At 37.9% G+C, this 11434-nt stretch overlaps 1 pseudogene; it reads left to right on the plus strand.

The window, feature by feature from the left end:
- Positions 1-7517: 7517 nt before the first annotated feature.
- Positions 7518-10400, plus strand: LOC119540607 (annotated as a pseudogene).
- The last annotated feature ends 1034 nt before the right edge of the window (positions 10401-11434 follow it).

Consider the following 11434-nt stretch of genomic DNA (forward strand, 5'->3'; position numbering starts at 1 on the left):
AAAGCCCTCTTTCAGAGCCAGTCCACAGCCCTCCATTCTGCTCATCAGTCAGATAGAGCACCTGGTCTTCTGGACTCACTTTCCCGGGGTACAGGTGTTTTCTGGCTCTCTAAGGTATTTAAAAGCCTCTGTATTTTTCCTTTTTTTTTTTTTTTTAATTAATTTCTTTTCTGTCAGCCCCACCTCCTCACCACTGGGAGTGACCTCAGGGTACTTTGCTGTTTGTTATCTTTGTAGCCTGTATTCAGCAGTCCACATTTGTTAATTAAAATTGCAGTTGGAGCTGGGCTGAGCTATATTCGCTTGCTCCAAGAATGCTGTTTTCTCCTACAGTGAAGTCCTGCAGCTCAGCCTGCCATATGGGGAGGGTACTCCCAGCATGGTTCCACAGTTTTTACCTACAGATTCTATGCTGCAATCTCAGCCATTCCACCCAATCCAGGTTGGTTTACAATGTATGGACAGTCACAATTGTTCCCTAGCAGTTGTTCCAGATTATTTACTAGTTGTTCCTTGGGGGGCTAACTAAATTCCACACCTCTCTATGCCACCATCTTGCCCCTCCCTCTGAAGCAGTCATCTTTAATACCAGAGGTCAGATAAACGGGCAGAAGACACACTCAGATTTCTTAGAAGCAAATTGCCTGGAATCCTGTGTTCACTTGGAGCTATGTATGCAAGAAAAACATGCTCTTAAGCTTAACCCATTCCTGTGGGTATGACTCATTTTAAGTAGGAACTTTTGATGAGGTTACTTTAGTTAGGGTATAGGCCCACTGACTCAGGATGGGATTTAATCCTATTACTGAAGGAAAAAGCCAGGAGAGGCTGCCATGTGAACTGCTATGTAACAGAAATGTCAAGGATCAAGAATTACTGGCAAAAAGTCCCAGAAGTCCACAGTCTGTCAGGAGAAAGCATTGCCTTGAAGATTCCTTGATTTTTTACTTCTCCTAGCCTCAAAACCATAAGCTAATAAATTCCCATTGTTTAGGCCAACCCATTGAATGGTATTTGCTTGAACAGCCAAGGAAACTAAAACAGGGTGTCATCAAGGCAATGCTTTCTTCCCCAAAATTGGCATTCTGGGACCGGCTGTTGGTGATCCTTGGTCCTGGGCTCTGATGTCACATGGAAATGCACATTGCAGCTTCTCCTGCCCTCTCACTACTTTTCTGGGTTCCACTGACCTTCAACTTCTTGTTCCCATGGCTTTCCCTCTCTGTCTGAATTTCATTCTACCTATAAATAGGACTCCAGCAATAAGATTAAGACCCATCCTGATTGAATTGGATCATACTTTAACAGAAGTTATCTCATCAAATGATCTTACTTACAATGGGTTAACAAACACAGGAATGGATTAAGTTTAAGAACATGTTATTCTGGGTTACAAACTCTGCCCTCTGGGCTCCCAAAAGGTATGTTCTTTCCACACACAAAATATACTTACAACTTCCCAAAAGCCTTAAGTCATTTCAGTAACAATGCTAAGCACAGAGTTTCATCAAAATTGGTTATGGGCATTGTCCCCATCTGTCTGTGAACCTGTGTTACCTAGAAAACAAGTTATCTGCTTCCAATGTAAAATGGAGGGACAGGCATAGGATAGATATTCCCATTCCAAAAGGGAGAAACTGGAAGGAAAACAGATGTCACAGGTCCCAAACAAGTCCAAAACTCAGTAGGGCAAACTCCATTAGATTTAATGTCTGAGAGTCATATATGGATCAATGTTTTGTCCTCCATGCCAAATGCGGAGACAACCCCACCCCTTCCAAGTGCTTTCACAATCTCCATGCTCTCCCAGAACACTAGGCTGAAGGCCCCACCCTCTCGAAACATTGGGATGACAGCCAACTCTACAGAAACAACTATACACAAGCCTACCCTCTGTGAGCATTCAGGTGGCAGCACTCACTCTGAATAAGGATTAGAAGACCTGCCCCTTCCAAGCACAGGGACAGACCTGCCCTTTCCACACACATGGCTGGGCCCACCCTCTTGGCCCAAGGAGATGTTTTCACTTCAGACCTTGGCATTCATAGTTATACCTTTGAAGACATTCTTCCCTCAGTTCACGCCTTCTCTGTTCCATTCAGTCCAAGTTGGCAGTGGCTCCAGTCATATAAATTTAGCAAAAAACCCTTTTTGGCTTTGTGTGTAGTTTATAGGGTTCCAAACCATTAGACAGAAGGACTTTCCATAGATCCTTGCTACATAACTGCATTTCCAATCCCAACTTCCACTGAAATGGCTGACTGAATCCAAGTTCAGTTACAAACCCACATGGAGTCCTACTCTCCAGACTCACTTTCAAGAAGCTCAGGAAGGTCCCTGATGGAGCTGCTTCTGGCCTTAATCTCAGAGCACATTATGTGGATAGGCTCAGAATTTTCCAGTTTCCGGTCTCTCTGTGCTTAGGAGTTCATTTCTCAGCTTCTCCCTTTCCTCTCACATTTTACTATAAGCTGCAAGGAGAAACCAGGATTCACATTCCACAGTTAGCTTGGAAATCTCCTCAGCTAAATATCCAAGTTCTGCCTTCCATCTGACATTAGAACTGAATTTTTCTAAGTTCTCTACTTTAAAACAATGATCACCTTTCCTCCAATTTCCAATAACACATTGATTATTTCCTTTTAAGACCTCATCAAAAATAACATTAGCATCTATATTTCTACCAACAGTCTTTTCAAAGCAATCTAGGCTTTTCCTATCAAGCACCTTACAATTCTTCCATTTCCCAACTCCAAAGCTGTTTCCACATTTTTGGTATTTGCAATAGCAGCACCCCACTCTCCTGGTACCAAAATCTGTTCAGTTTCCTTGGATACTCAAGCAAATACTATGAAATTGGATGGGTTAAATAATGTGAGTTTATTGGCTCAAAGTTTTAAGGTAGGAGAAAGTCCAAATCAAGGAACTGGCTGCCAGTGTCCCTTGGTCCTGGGCTCCTCTGTCCTGTGGCAATGCACACGACAGTCTCTCCTGGCCTCTCCCTTCTCTTCTGGGTTCCACTGATCTTCAGATTCTTGCTACCATTGTTTCTGTCTAAATTTCATTCCATTTATGAAGAATCCAGTAATAGGATTAAGATCCATCCTGGTTGAAATGGGCCACACTTTAACTGACGCAAACTCATCTATTGATCCTACTTACAATGGGTCACACACACACAGGAATGGATTGAGGTTAACTACATTTTTCTGGGGTACAAAGTCCAAACCATCACAGACCCTTAAATGCATATCTTTGTTAGTGATGTCTTCTCATCTGCTTACCCGGACTTAACAGTTTAAACTCAGGAAACTAGCCTTACAGCTTTCCTAAAGGAGTCTGCCTCATCAAAGAATTTACATGAGGTTACTGGAATGTTAATGACTTAGCTCTTTTAACTGCCACTCAATGTTATGCCCACATGGCCACAGTTACGGGACTTCTTAATGTAATGAAAGAAAGAAAGAAAGATTTTGAAGCTATATTTTAGGGATTGCCAAGAGCAAGAACCTTTGAAGTACTGCATGGTAATGAAAAAAAATTTATGAGTGTAACATATACTTGCCAGTACTAAAATCAACTAGAAATTAGTAATAAAGTCAGAAGTTAACCTTAAGTTATGGCAAACATGTTCTTTTGGTTGAAATTGCTTATTAAATTTGTGCATTTAATTAATAAGCCACAGACCCAGTTTCCATTACATAGTTCAAGTTATCTGTATTAAGGTATTAATAGTTAGAAGGAAAAAAGAGGAAGGGGAGAAAGAGAAGGAGACAAGGACTTGGGAAAAATATGATACATAATTTAATAAATTAGATAATACTTTATTCTTACATTTAATAAGGGGAAATTCAGCAGATCTTGTTTAGGTGGCTTTAGGGATTTTATTGAGTTAATTAGTTTTGTACTGTGCTCCTAGAACCAAGGATTTTTGCAGATTATTCATTCCAATTTATGTACTTACAATATTTGAAAGAGAATTAAATTATAAAGAGAGATGTAGCTTACATTGTTTTAACCCACTGCCCCAACACACACACACACACACACACACACACACACACACACTTCCAAGGGAAGGAGAAAAGCAAAGTTTTCACATTCCTAGGCAACAATCTTAAGCTCCCAGGCACTGAGGACAAGCAAGCCAAATGGACACATAAAATTTCAAATACAGATACAAAAACATACTTAGTTTGGGTGGGGGTGGGGGGAGTCTCTGGCAACTGAGTGTTCGTGCCCATCCAAACAGGTCAACCACTGCTCAGTGCAGCCCATAGCAAACACAGGATTAGTGCTGCCAGCCTCTTCATTTTTGCACAAGACAGGTTTTTAAGTAAAAATATCCAAATTTTAAAATATTAGCTCAATTTTTAATTAAAAAAGGATGTGAGCCAAACAAAACACTCTGTGGGCCAAATTCAACCCGCAGGGAAGTAGGAAGTGCCTTCCACTCTAAGTAATTGGCATTTTATGTTTATATGCAGATGAAATTGCTCAAAATCACAAAATAGTGTCATTCTAAAGGAAAAAGAGTCAAAATGGGTGTGCTGGTATTATGTCCCCCACACAAGCCATGTTCTTTAATGCAATCTTTTGGGGGCAGGCATGTTAATCTTTTTGATTAGGGTGAAACCTTTTGATTCAGTGCTTCCATGGAGATGTGACTCATCCAACTGTGGGTGCAAACTTTGATTAAATTATTTCCACGGAGATGTGGCCCTGCTTCTTTAGGGTGGGTCTCAATTAGATCACTGGAGTCCTTTAACAGATGCTTGGGAGTCAAAAGATACTTGGAGATGCTTGGCGATGTGGACATAAAGACATTTGGAGATGCTAAATTAAGAGATGAAGCCCAGAGTTTGTGCCAGAGAAGTTGAGAGAGGAAACCCCAGATGCTTAGAGAGAAATGTCCTGTGAGAAAGAGGCAAGGATGCACAGGAGATGAGAGAGAGAAGCTAAGACAAAAGCCCAGAGACATTTTGGAGAACACCATTTTGAAACACAAAGGAAGCAAACGATCAGCAGATACCAACCACGTGCCTCTCCAGCTAACAGAGGTGCTCCAGACACCATCAGCCTTTCCTCAGTGAAGGTATCCTCTTGTTGATGCCTTAGTTTGGACATTTTTATGGCTTTAGGGATGTAAATTTGTAATCAAATAAAACACCCTTATAAAAGCCTGTCCATTTCTGGTATTTTGTATAACAGCAGCTCTAGCAAACCAGAACAAGGGGATCAAAATTATTAGCCTAATTCTTTATTGCAAAACACTGAAAATAATGGTTAGAGCTTTCAAGATACTTTCTGTTATCATATATTTGCTGGTCCATTTTTTCATTCTTTATTTATAAGGCTCTATTTACTCCATTACTTTTTCTTTCAATACGTTTTATAGGAATAATTCAAACTTACAAGAAACTAAAACATTAAATTAAATTAATTGTATTTATTTATTTAAAATTAATTAATTGAAAATAATTCAAGCTTACAGGAAACTAACCCAAATGCTTCTACCACCCAGATTCATAAAAATCTTAACCTCTTGCCAACATTTGTCTCACTTTTTTAAGAAAATGAAGCATTGTGGATACTTTAAAACACCCTGACTACCTTCCAGCTTCCATTCTCCTTCTTTGAGCCCCAGAAGTAACCACTATTTTTAAGTTGATATTCCTCAGTCCCCTTTTACTACATAAGTATGCATCCATATACAATATGCTGTAATATTATGCATCAATTTAAACTTTACTATATAGTTTCATTCTATACTTATCCTGTACACAGTTTGAATCCTGCACATACCTTTCTTCCTTCAAAAAATATTATTTTACACTTTACCTATCTTGATACATGTGATCTTCATTTATTTTATTTTTTTCTAGAGCTAGGCTTTGTAATTTCTTTTAAACATAATTATTTTAAGATAATGCTGGACTTACAGAAAAGCTGCAAAATAGTAGAGAAAGTTCATATATATGCCTTTGATGCAATTTCTGCTAATGTGAGCTAATGTTAGGAACTGGCATAAACAGTACAATTATCATATCAGGGCATCAAACATTGATAAAATACTGTTAACTAAACTCCATACCTTATTTGAAATTCACAAGTTTCTCCCCTAATGTCCTTTTCCTGTTCCTAATCCAATCCAAGTTCTTACATTGTATTTAGTTGTTGTGTCTCCTAGTCTCCTTCAGTCTGTGATAGTACTTCAATTGTTCCTTGTCTTTCATGACCTTGACACTATCTTAAAATTCATTCCTAGTATTAGTGTAGAGTTGGTAAGATATTCCTATTAAATAGTCTTTAATATGCAATGGGTAGTCTTTCCATACCACTCTGTTGTTAACCATCTGCACCAGTGTCATACCTTATAAGTATATCATGCTTACACTTTTTTAGGTTTGTGGTTCTACTCTGTGGGTTACATGCCTTTAAACCACCATTTATGAATATGTTCACCTCCAATGCATCACTGATACTTTTAATCCCATTAACAAACCATAATCACACCTGGCCATTCCCATGCTATTAAGTTCACCCTCATTATCATATCTATACATATTAGATTATCATTCTGCATTCACTACCTTCTGACTATCCCTATGTTCCCTATATTCTACATTATAAGACACTTATTTTACATTTTTCACAGAGTTCACAGTAGTGTTAACATACACTATCTCTCCTTTTGTGTCTGGCTTATTTCACTCAGCATTATGTCTTCAAGGTTCATTCATGTTGTCACATGCTATACAATGTCATTTCTTCTTACTGCTGTGTAGTATTCCACCGTGTGCATATACCACATTTTGTTTATCCACTCATCTGTTGAAGGACATGTGGATTGTTTCAAAATCTTGGCAATTGTGAACAAGGTTGCCATGAATATCAGTGTTTGCTGATTTGCTTCACTGCTTTCAGATCTTCTGGGTATATACCAAGAAGTGAAATTACTGGATCGTAGGGTAACTCAATATCTAGTTTTCTGAGGAACTGCCGAACTGTCTTCCAGAGTACGGTCCCAATGGCAATGAACAATAGTTCTAATTTCTCCACATCCTCTCCAGCATTTGTAGTTTCCTGTTTGTTTAATGGCAGCCATTCTTATTGCTGTGAGATGCTATCTCATTGTTGTCTTGATTTACACCTCCCTAATAGCTAGTGAAGATGAACATTTTTTCATGTGTTTTTTAGCCATTTGTATTTCCTCTTCAGAGAAATGTCTTTTCATATATTTTGTCCATTTTATAATTGGGCTATTTGTACTATTGTCATTGAGTTGTAGGATTTCTTTATATATGCAAGATATCAGTCTCTTATCAGATACATGGTTTCCAAATATTTTCTCCCATTGAGTTGGCTGCCTCTTTACCTTTTGGGGAATTCCTTTTTGGAGTTCCCATTTACCATTTTTTTCTTTCGTTGCTTGTGCCTTGAGTGTAAGGTCAAAGAAGCAACCTCCTAATACTAGGTCTTGAAGATGTTTCCCTACATTATCTTCTAGGAGTTTTATGGTACTGTCGCTTATATTGAGGTCTTTGATCCACTTTGAGTTAATTTTTGTGTAGGGTATGAGGTAGGGATCCTCTTTCATTCTTTTGGATATAGATATCCAGTTCTCCCAGCCCCATTTGCTGACGAGACCTTGATACTTTCGATAAGTACTGGCAAGCTATACCCAAAACAAGCAAATGAAAAGGAAAAAAAAATTAAAGAAAAAATAAATTAAATAAATGAAATATAAAACAGAAAAAAAGAAAACAGTAATTGATTATTTGAAAAGATTGACAAAATTGATAAACCTTCATTTTGGAGTTTGGAGAATGTATCTCAGTTGAGGCGATCGAAAGTTTTCTTGTAAATATCAAAATAAAGTATTTTCTGAAAGAATGCCACAGAAATATTGCGGCATATTTATTACCAGTGATGTTGACTTTGGTCCCTTGGTTAAGGTTGTGTCTGTTCACCTTCTCCACTATAAAATTACTAATTTTAACTTTTTAATTGATAAATGCCTTGGGAAAGATACTTCAAGATGATGTGATTATTCTGTTCTCCTCAAAATTTTCCCCAATGATTTCTAGCATCAGTCAGATCTTGTTACAATGATTAATACTGCAATGCTTGCCTAATGGCAGTTTAATGTGTCCTTCTTTCTGTCCTTCTAAATTCATTAACTGAAATTCTTTTATGAAGAACAATCCCTTATCCCCCATTTATGTATTTATTCAATTTATTTGTACCAATATGGACTCAAGGCTATTTATTTAATGCTATGTATTTGGATTATAATCCAATATTATCATTACTTATATTCCTCAAATTGTTCCACCTCTGCTCATTGGGAGTTCTTTCCGGTTGGTTCCTGTGTCTTTTTGACATCCTCCTATCTTTTTCCAAGCACTTCTTTTTCTGTTATCATAAATATCCCAGGTCATCTTATATTTTCCCTGACCTAGAAGGAAATTTGGAAAATCTGTAACTATTTGGAAATTGAAACCTACACATCTAAATAGCCCATGAGTCTAAGAAGAAATCACAAGGGTATTTCGAACTGAAGGAACACAAAAGTTCAACATACCAGAATTCATGATATGCAGCTAAAGTAAGGCTTAAGGGCAAATTCGTAGCTTTTAACATCTATATCAGAAAGGAAAAAAATACCTTGACTCATTAACCTAACCTTCCACCTTAAAATTTTTTTTAAAAAATAAGAGCAAGCTATACCCAAAGCAAGCAAATGAAAAGGAAAAAAAAAAATTAAAGAAAAAATAAATTAATGAAATATAAGACAGAAAAAAAGAAAACAGTAATTGATTATTTGAAAAGATTGACAAAATTGATAAACTTCCATTTATATGTACCAAAGGGGGAAAAAAAAATAAGGCAACAGTTAACAAAATCAGGAATGAAAAAGGATAAATCATTACTGACTCTACAGCAATTAAAAGGATTGTGAGTGAATATTATAAATAACTTTATGCCAACAAATTAGACAACGCAGATAAAATCAACAAATTTCTATAAAGATACAAATTACCAAGTCTGAATTAAGAAGAAATAGAACATCAGAATATGCTATAACAAGTAAACAAATTATCACAAACTTAGCAACTTAAAACGAATTTGTTATTTCATAATTTCTGTGGGTCAGAAGTCCAGTGTAGATGCATTCTTTGCTCAAGGGATCACTGGGAAGAAATCAAGGCCTTGAAAACTCCCAAAGGAAGCCTGTATTCCCTTCCACTTGAACCTCTCCATCATCAAGTCACAACAGTGAGTCAAATCCTTCTTATGCTTCAAACTTCTGAATTCTTGTGCTGCCACCAGACAAATAATAAACTCTGTTCTAAAAAACCCATATGATTAGTTCAAGTCCATCAGGATAATCTCTCTATTTTAAGATGAATGGATTTTGGACCTTAATTACATGTTTAAAATTCCTTCACAGAAGTTTCTAGTTTAGTATTTGAATAACTGCAAGTAGGTGTGTGTACATCAAGGTCATGAACCTTGAAGGAGGGCGGCATCTTACAATTCAGCCTACCATAAAAATAGAGGAACAAATAGTCTTAATGATAAAAATAGAACATGGCAAAGTGGTAATAAAAACAGAATGGGACAAATAGCATAATATTCTGAAACATTCCATCTAAGGTAATGTGCTATAGAAGAAAAAAAATGTCAGTTCCATTACTAACAAAGCAATCAGTCAGGGGTCCTCTCTGGCTTGCAGCATTGCCCTGGATGCTGTCAAGACTATACAATTTGAGGAGAATGGTCAAAAGGAGATTTCCAAGGTGGAAAAGATACCTGGGGCATCATTGAAGACTCCTGCATCTTATGTGGAGTCGCAACTAACAAGGATGTGACTCATCTATGAATGCGACATTATATCACAAACCCTCACATTTTGCTATTGGATTATTCTCTGGAGTACAAGGAAGGAGAAAGCCAGATTGACATTGAGATCACACAAGAGGAGGACTTCACCAGAATCCTCCAAATGGAAGAAGGGTACATTCAGCAACTCTGCGAGGGTATTATCCAACTGAAGCCTAACTGTAGTCATCACAGAAAAGTGCATTTCAGATTTAGCTCAGCACTACCTCATGTGGGCCAATATCACAGTCAACTGCAGAGTCTGGAAGACAGACAATAAACACATTGCTAGAGCCTGTGGGATCTGACTAGTGAGCTGGTACCAGCCGGTACCAGAAACTAGGGCCTCTGAAATGACTGTGGCCCATGCCTTGACAGAAAAATCCAAAACCATGACTAGTGTGGAACAATGGCCATACAACAGGGCTTGTTTCCCAGGCCTTAGAATTCATGCCTCACACACTTATCCAGAACTGTGGGGTCAGAATGAGACAAATAGCATAATATTCTGAAACATTCCATTTAAGGTAATGTGCTACGTACCTCTTTGGGCCAAGCACACTCAGGAGAACTATGAGACCTGGGGTGTAAAAGGTGAGATAGGTACTTTGGTGGACATGAAAGAACTGGGCACCTGGGAGCCACTGGCTGTGAAGCTGCAAACATAAAAGACAGCAGTCGAGACAGCAATCCTGCTGCTGAGGATTGATGACATTGTCTCAGGCCAGAAAAAGAAGGGTGATGACCAGAGCTGGCTAGGGGGTGCTCCTGGTACTGACCGGGAGTGAGCGGTGGCCACTAGCAAATACTTCCCCTTCCCTGAGCCACTCTGTCAGGGCCACTATGGACATGTTTGTTTGGAAGGCATCAGGTTGAGGGGCAGCACCCAGTCCCTTTCTGTCCTGGCTCAGTTTGCAAAAGGCATTGACATGTAATTCTTCTCTATTGTAAGCTTTCCATTTAGTTTGCTTCCAATGATTAAATCTAAGTCATTTAAAAAAAAAAAAAGAAATTAAAGAATTGCTACCTGGGAAATTTCTGTCTTATTGTTCATCTAATCATTCCTTCCACCACTAAGCTGAATATTAACCTTAAAAAAGCTTGTTTTAGATGTGCTACAATCATTCTTATAAATTCTTAAAAGAATGTTAGTATCTGCATGCCCCAATGTATGTATTCATGCTTGTGTGTCTGTGTTCTGTAAGCATGTGTGTATGTGTGAAAAGAAAGAGAAAAGAGAGACAGAAGATGACTTACAAACTGATAGAACTATGCATTTTTATATTTAGAAGTCTTTTTATTTTAAGTTAAAATGAAGGCTTCAGCTCATATGGGCCAGAAGAAGTGCAATACTACGATCACTCCATCCACTATCCAGTGATTCTTAGACAGTGGAAGCTGTTATCAGTGCTAAGTTTTAAAACGGATAAACACAACTGCAGATAAATCACATAAACACATTGATCTGAATTTTATATTTTTGCCTTCTCCAGTTTGCATACTCACAAGTATTAACAGTGAAATTAATAATTTTGGGCTGAGTACA

The sequence above is a fragment of the Choloepus didactylus genome, chromosome 7 (genome assembly GCF_015220235.1).
Source record: "Choloepus didactylus isolate mChoDid1 chromosome 7, mChoDid1.pri, whole genome shotgun sequence".
In the NCBI taxonomy this organism is placed as follows: domain Eukaryota; kingdom Metazoa; phylum Chordata; class Mammalia; order Pilosa; family Megalonychidae; genus Choloepus; species Choloepus didactylus.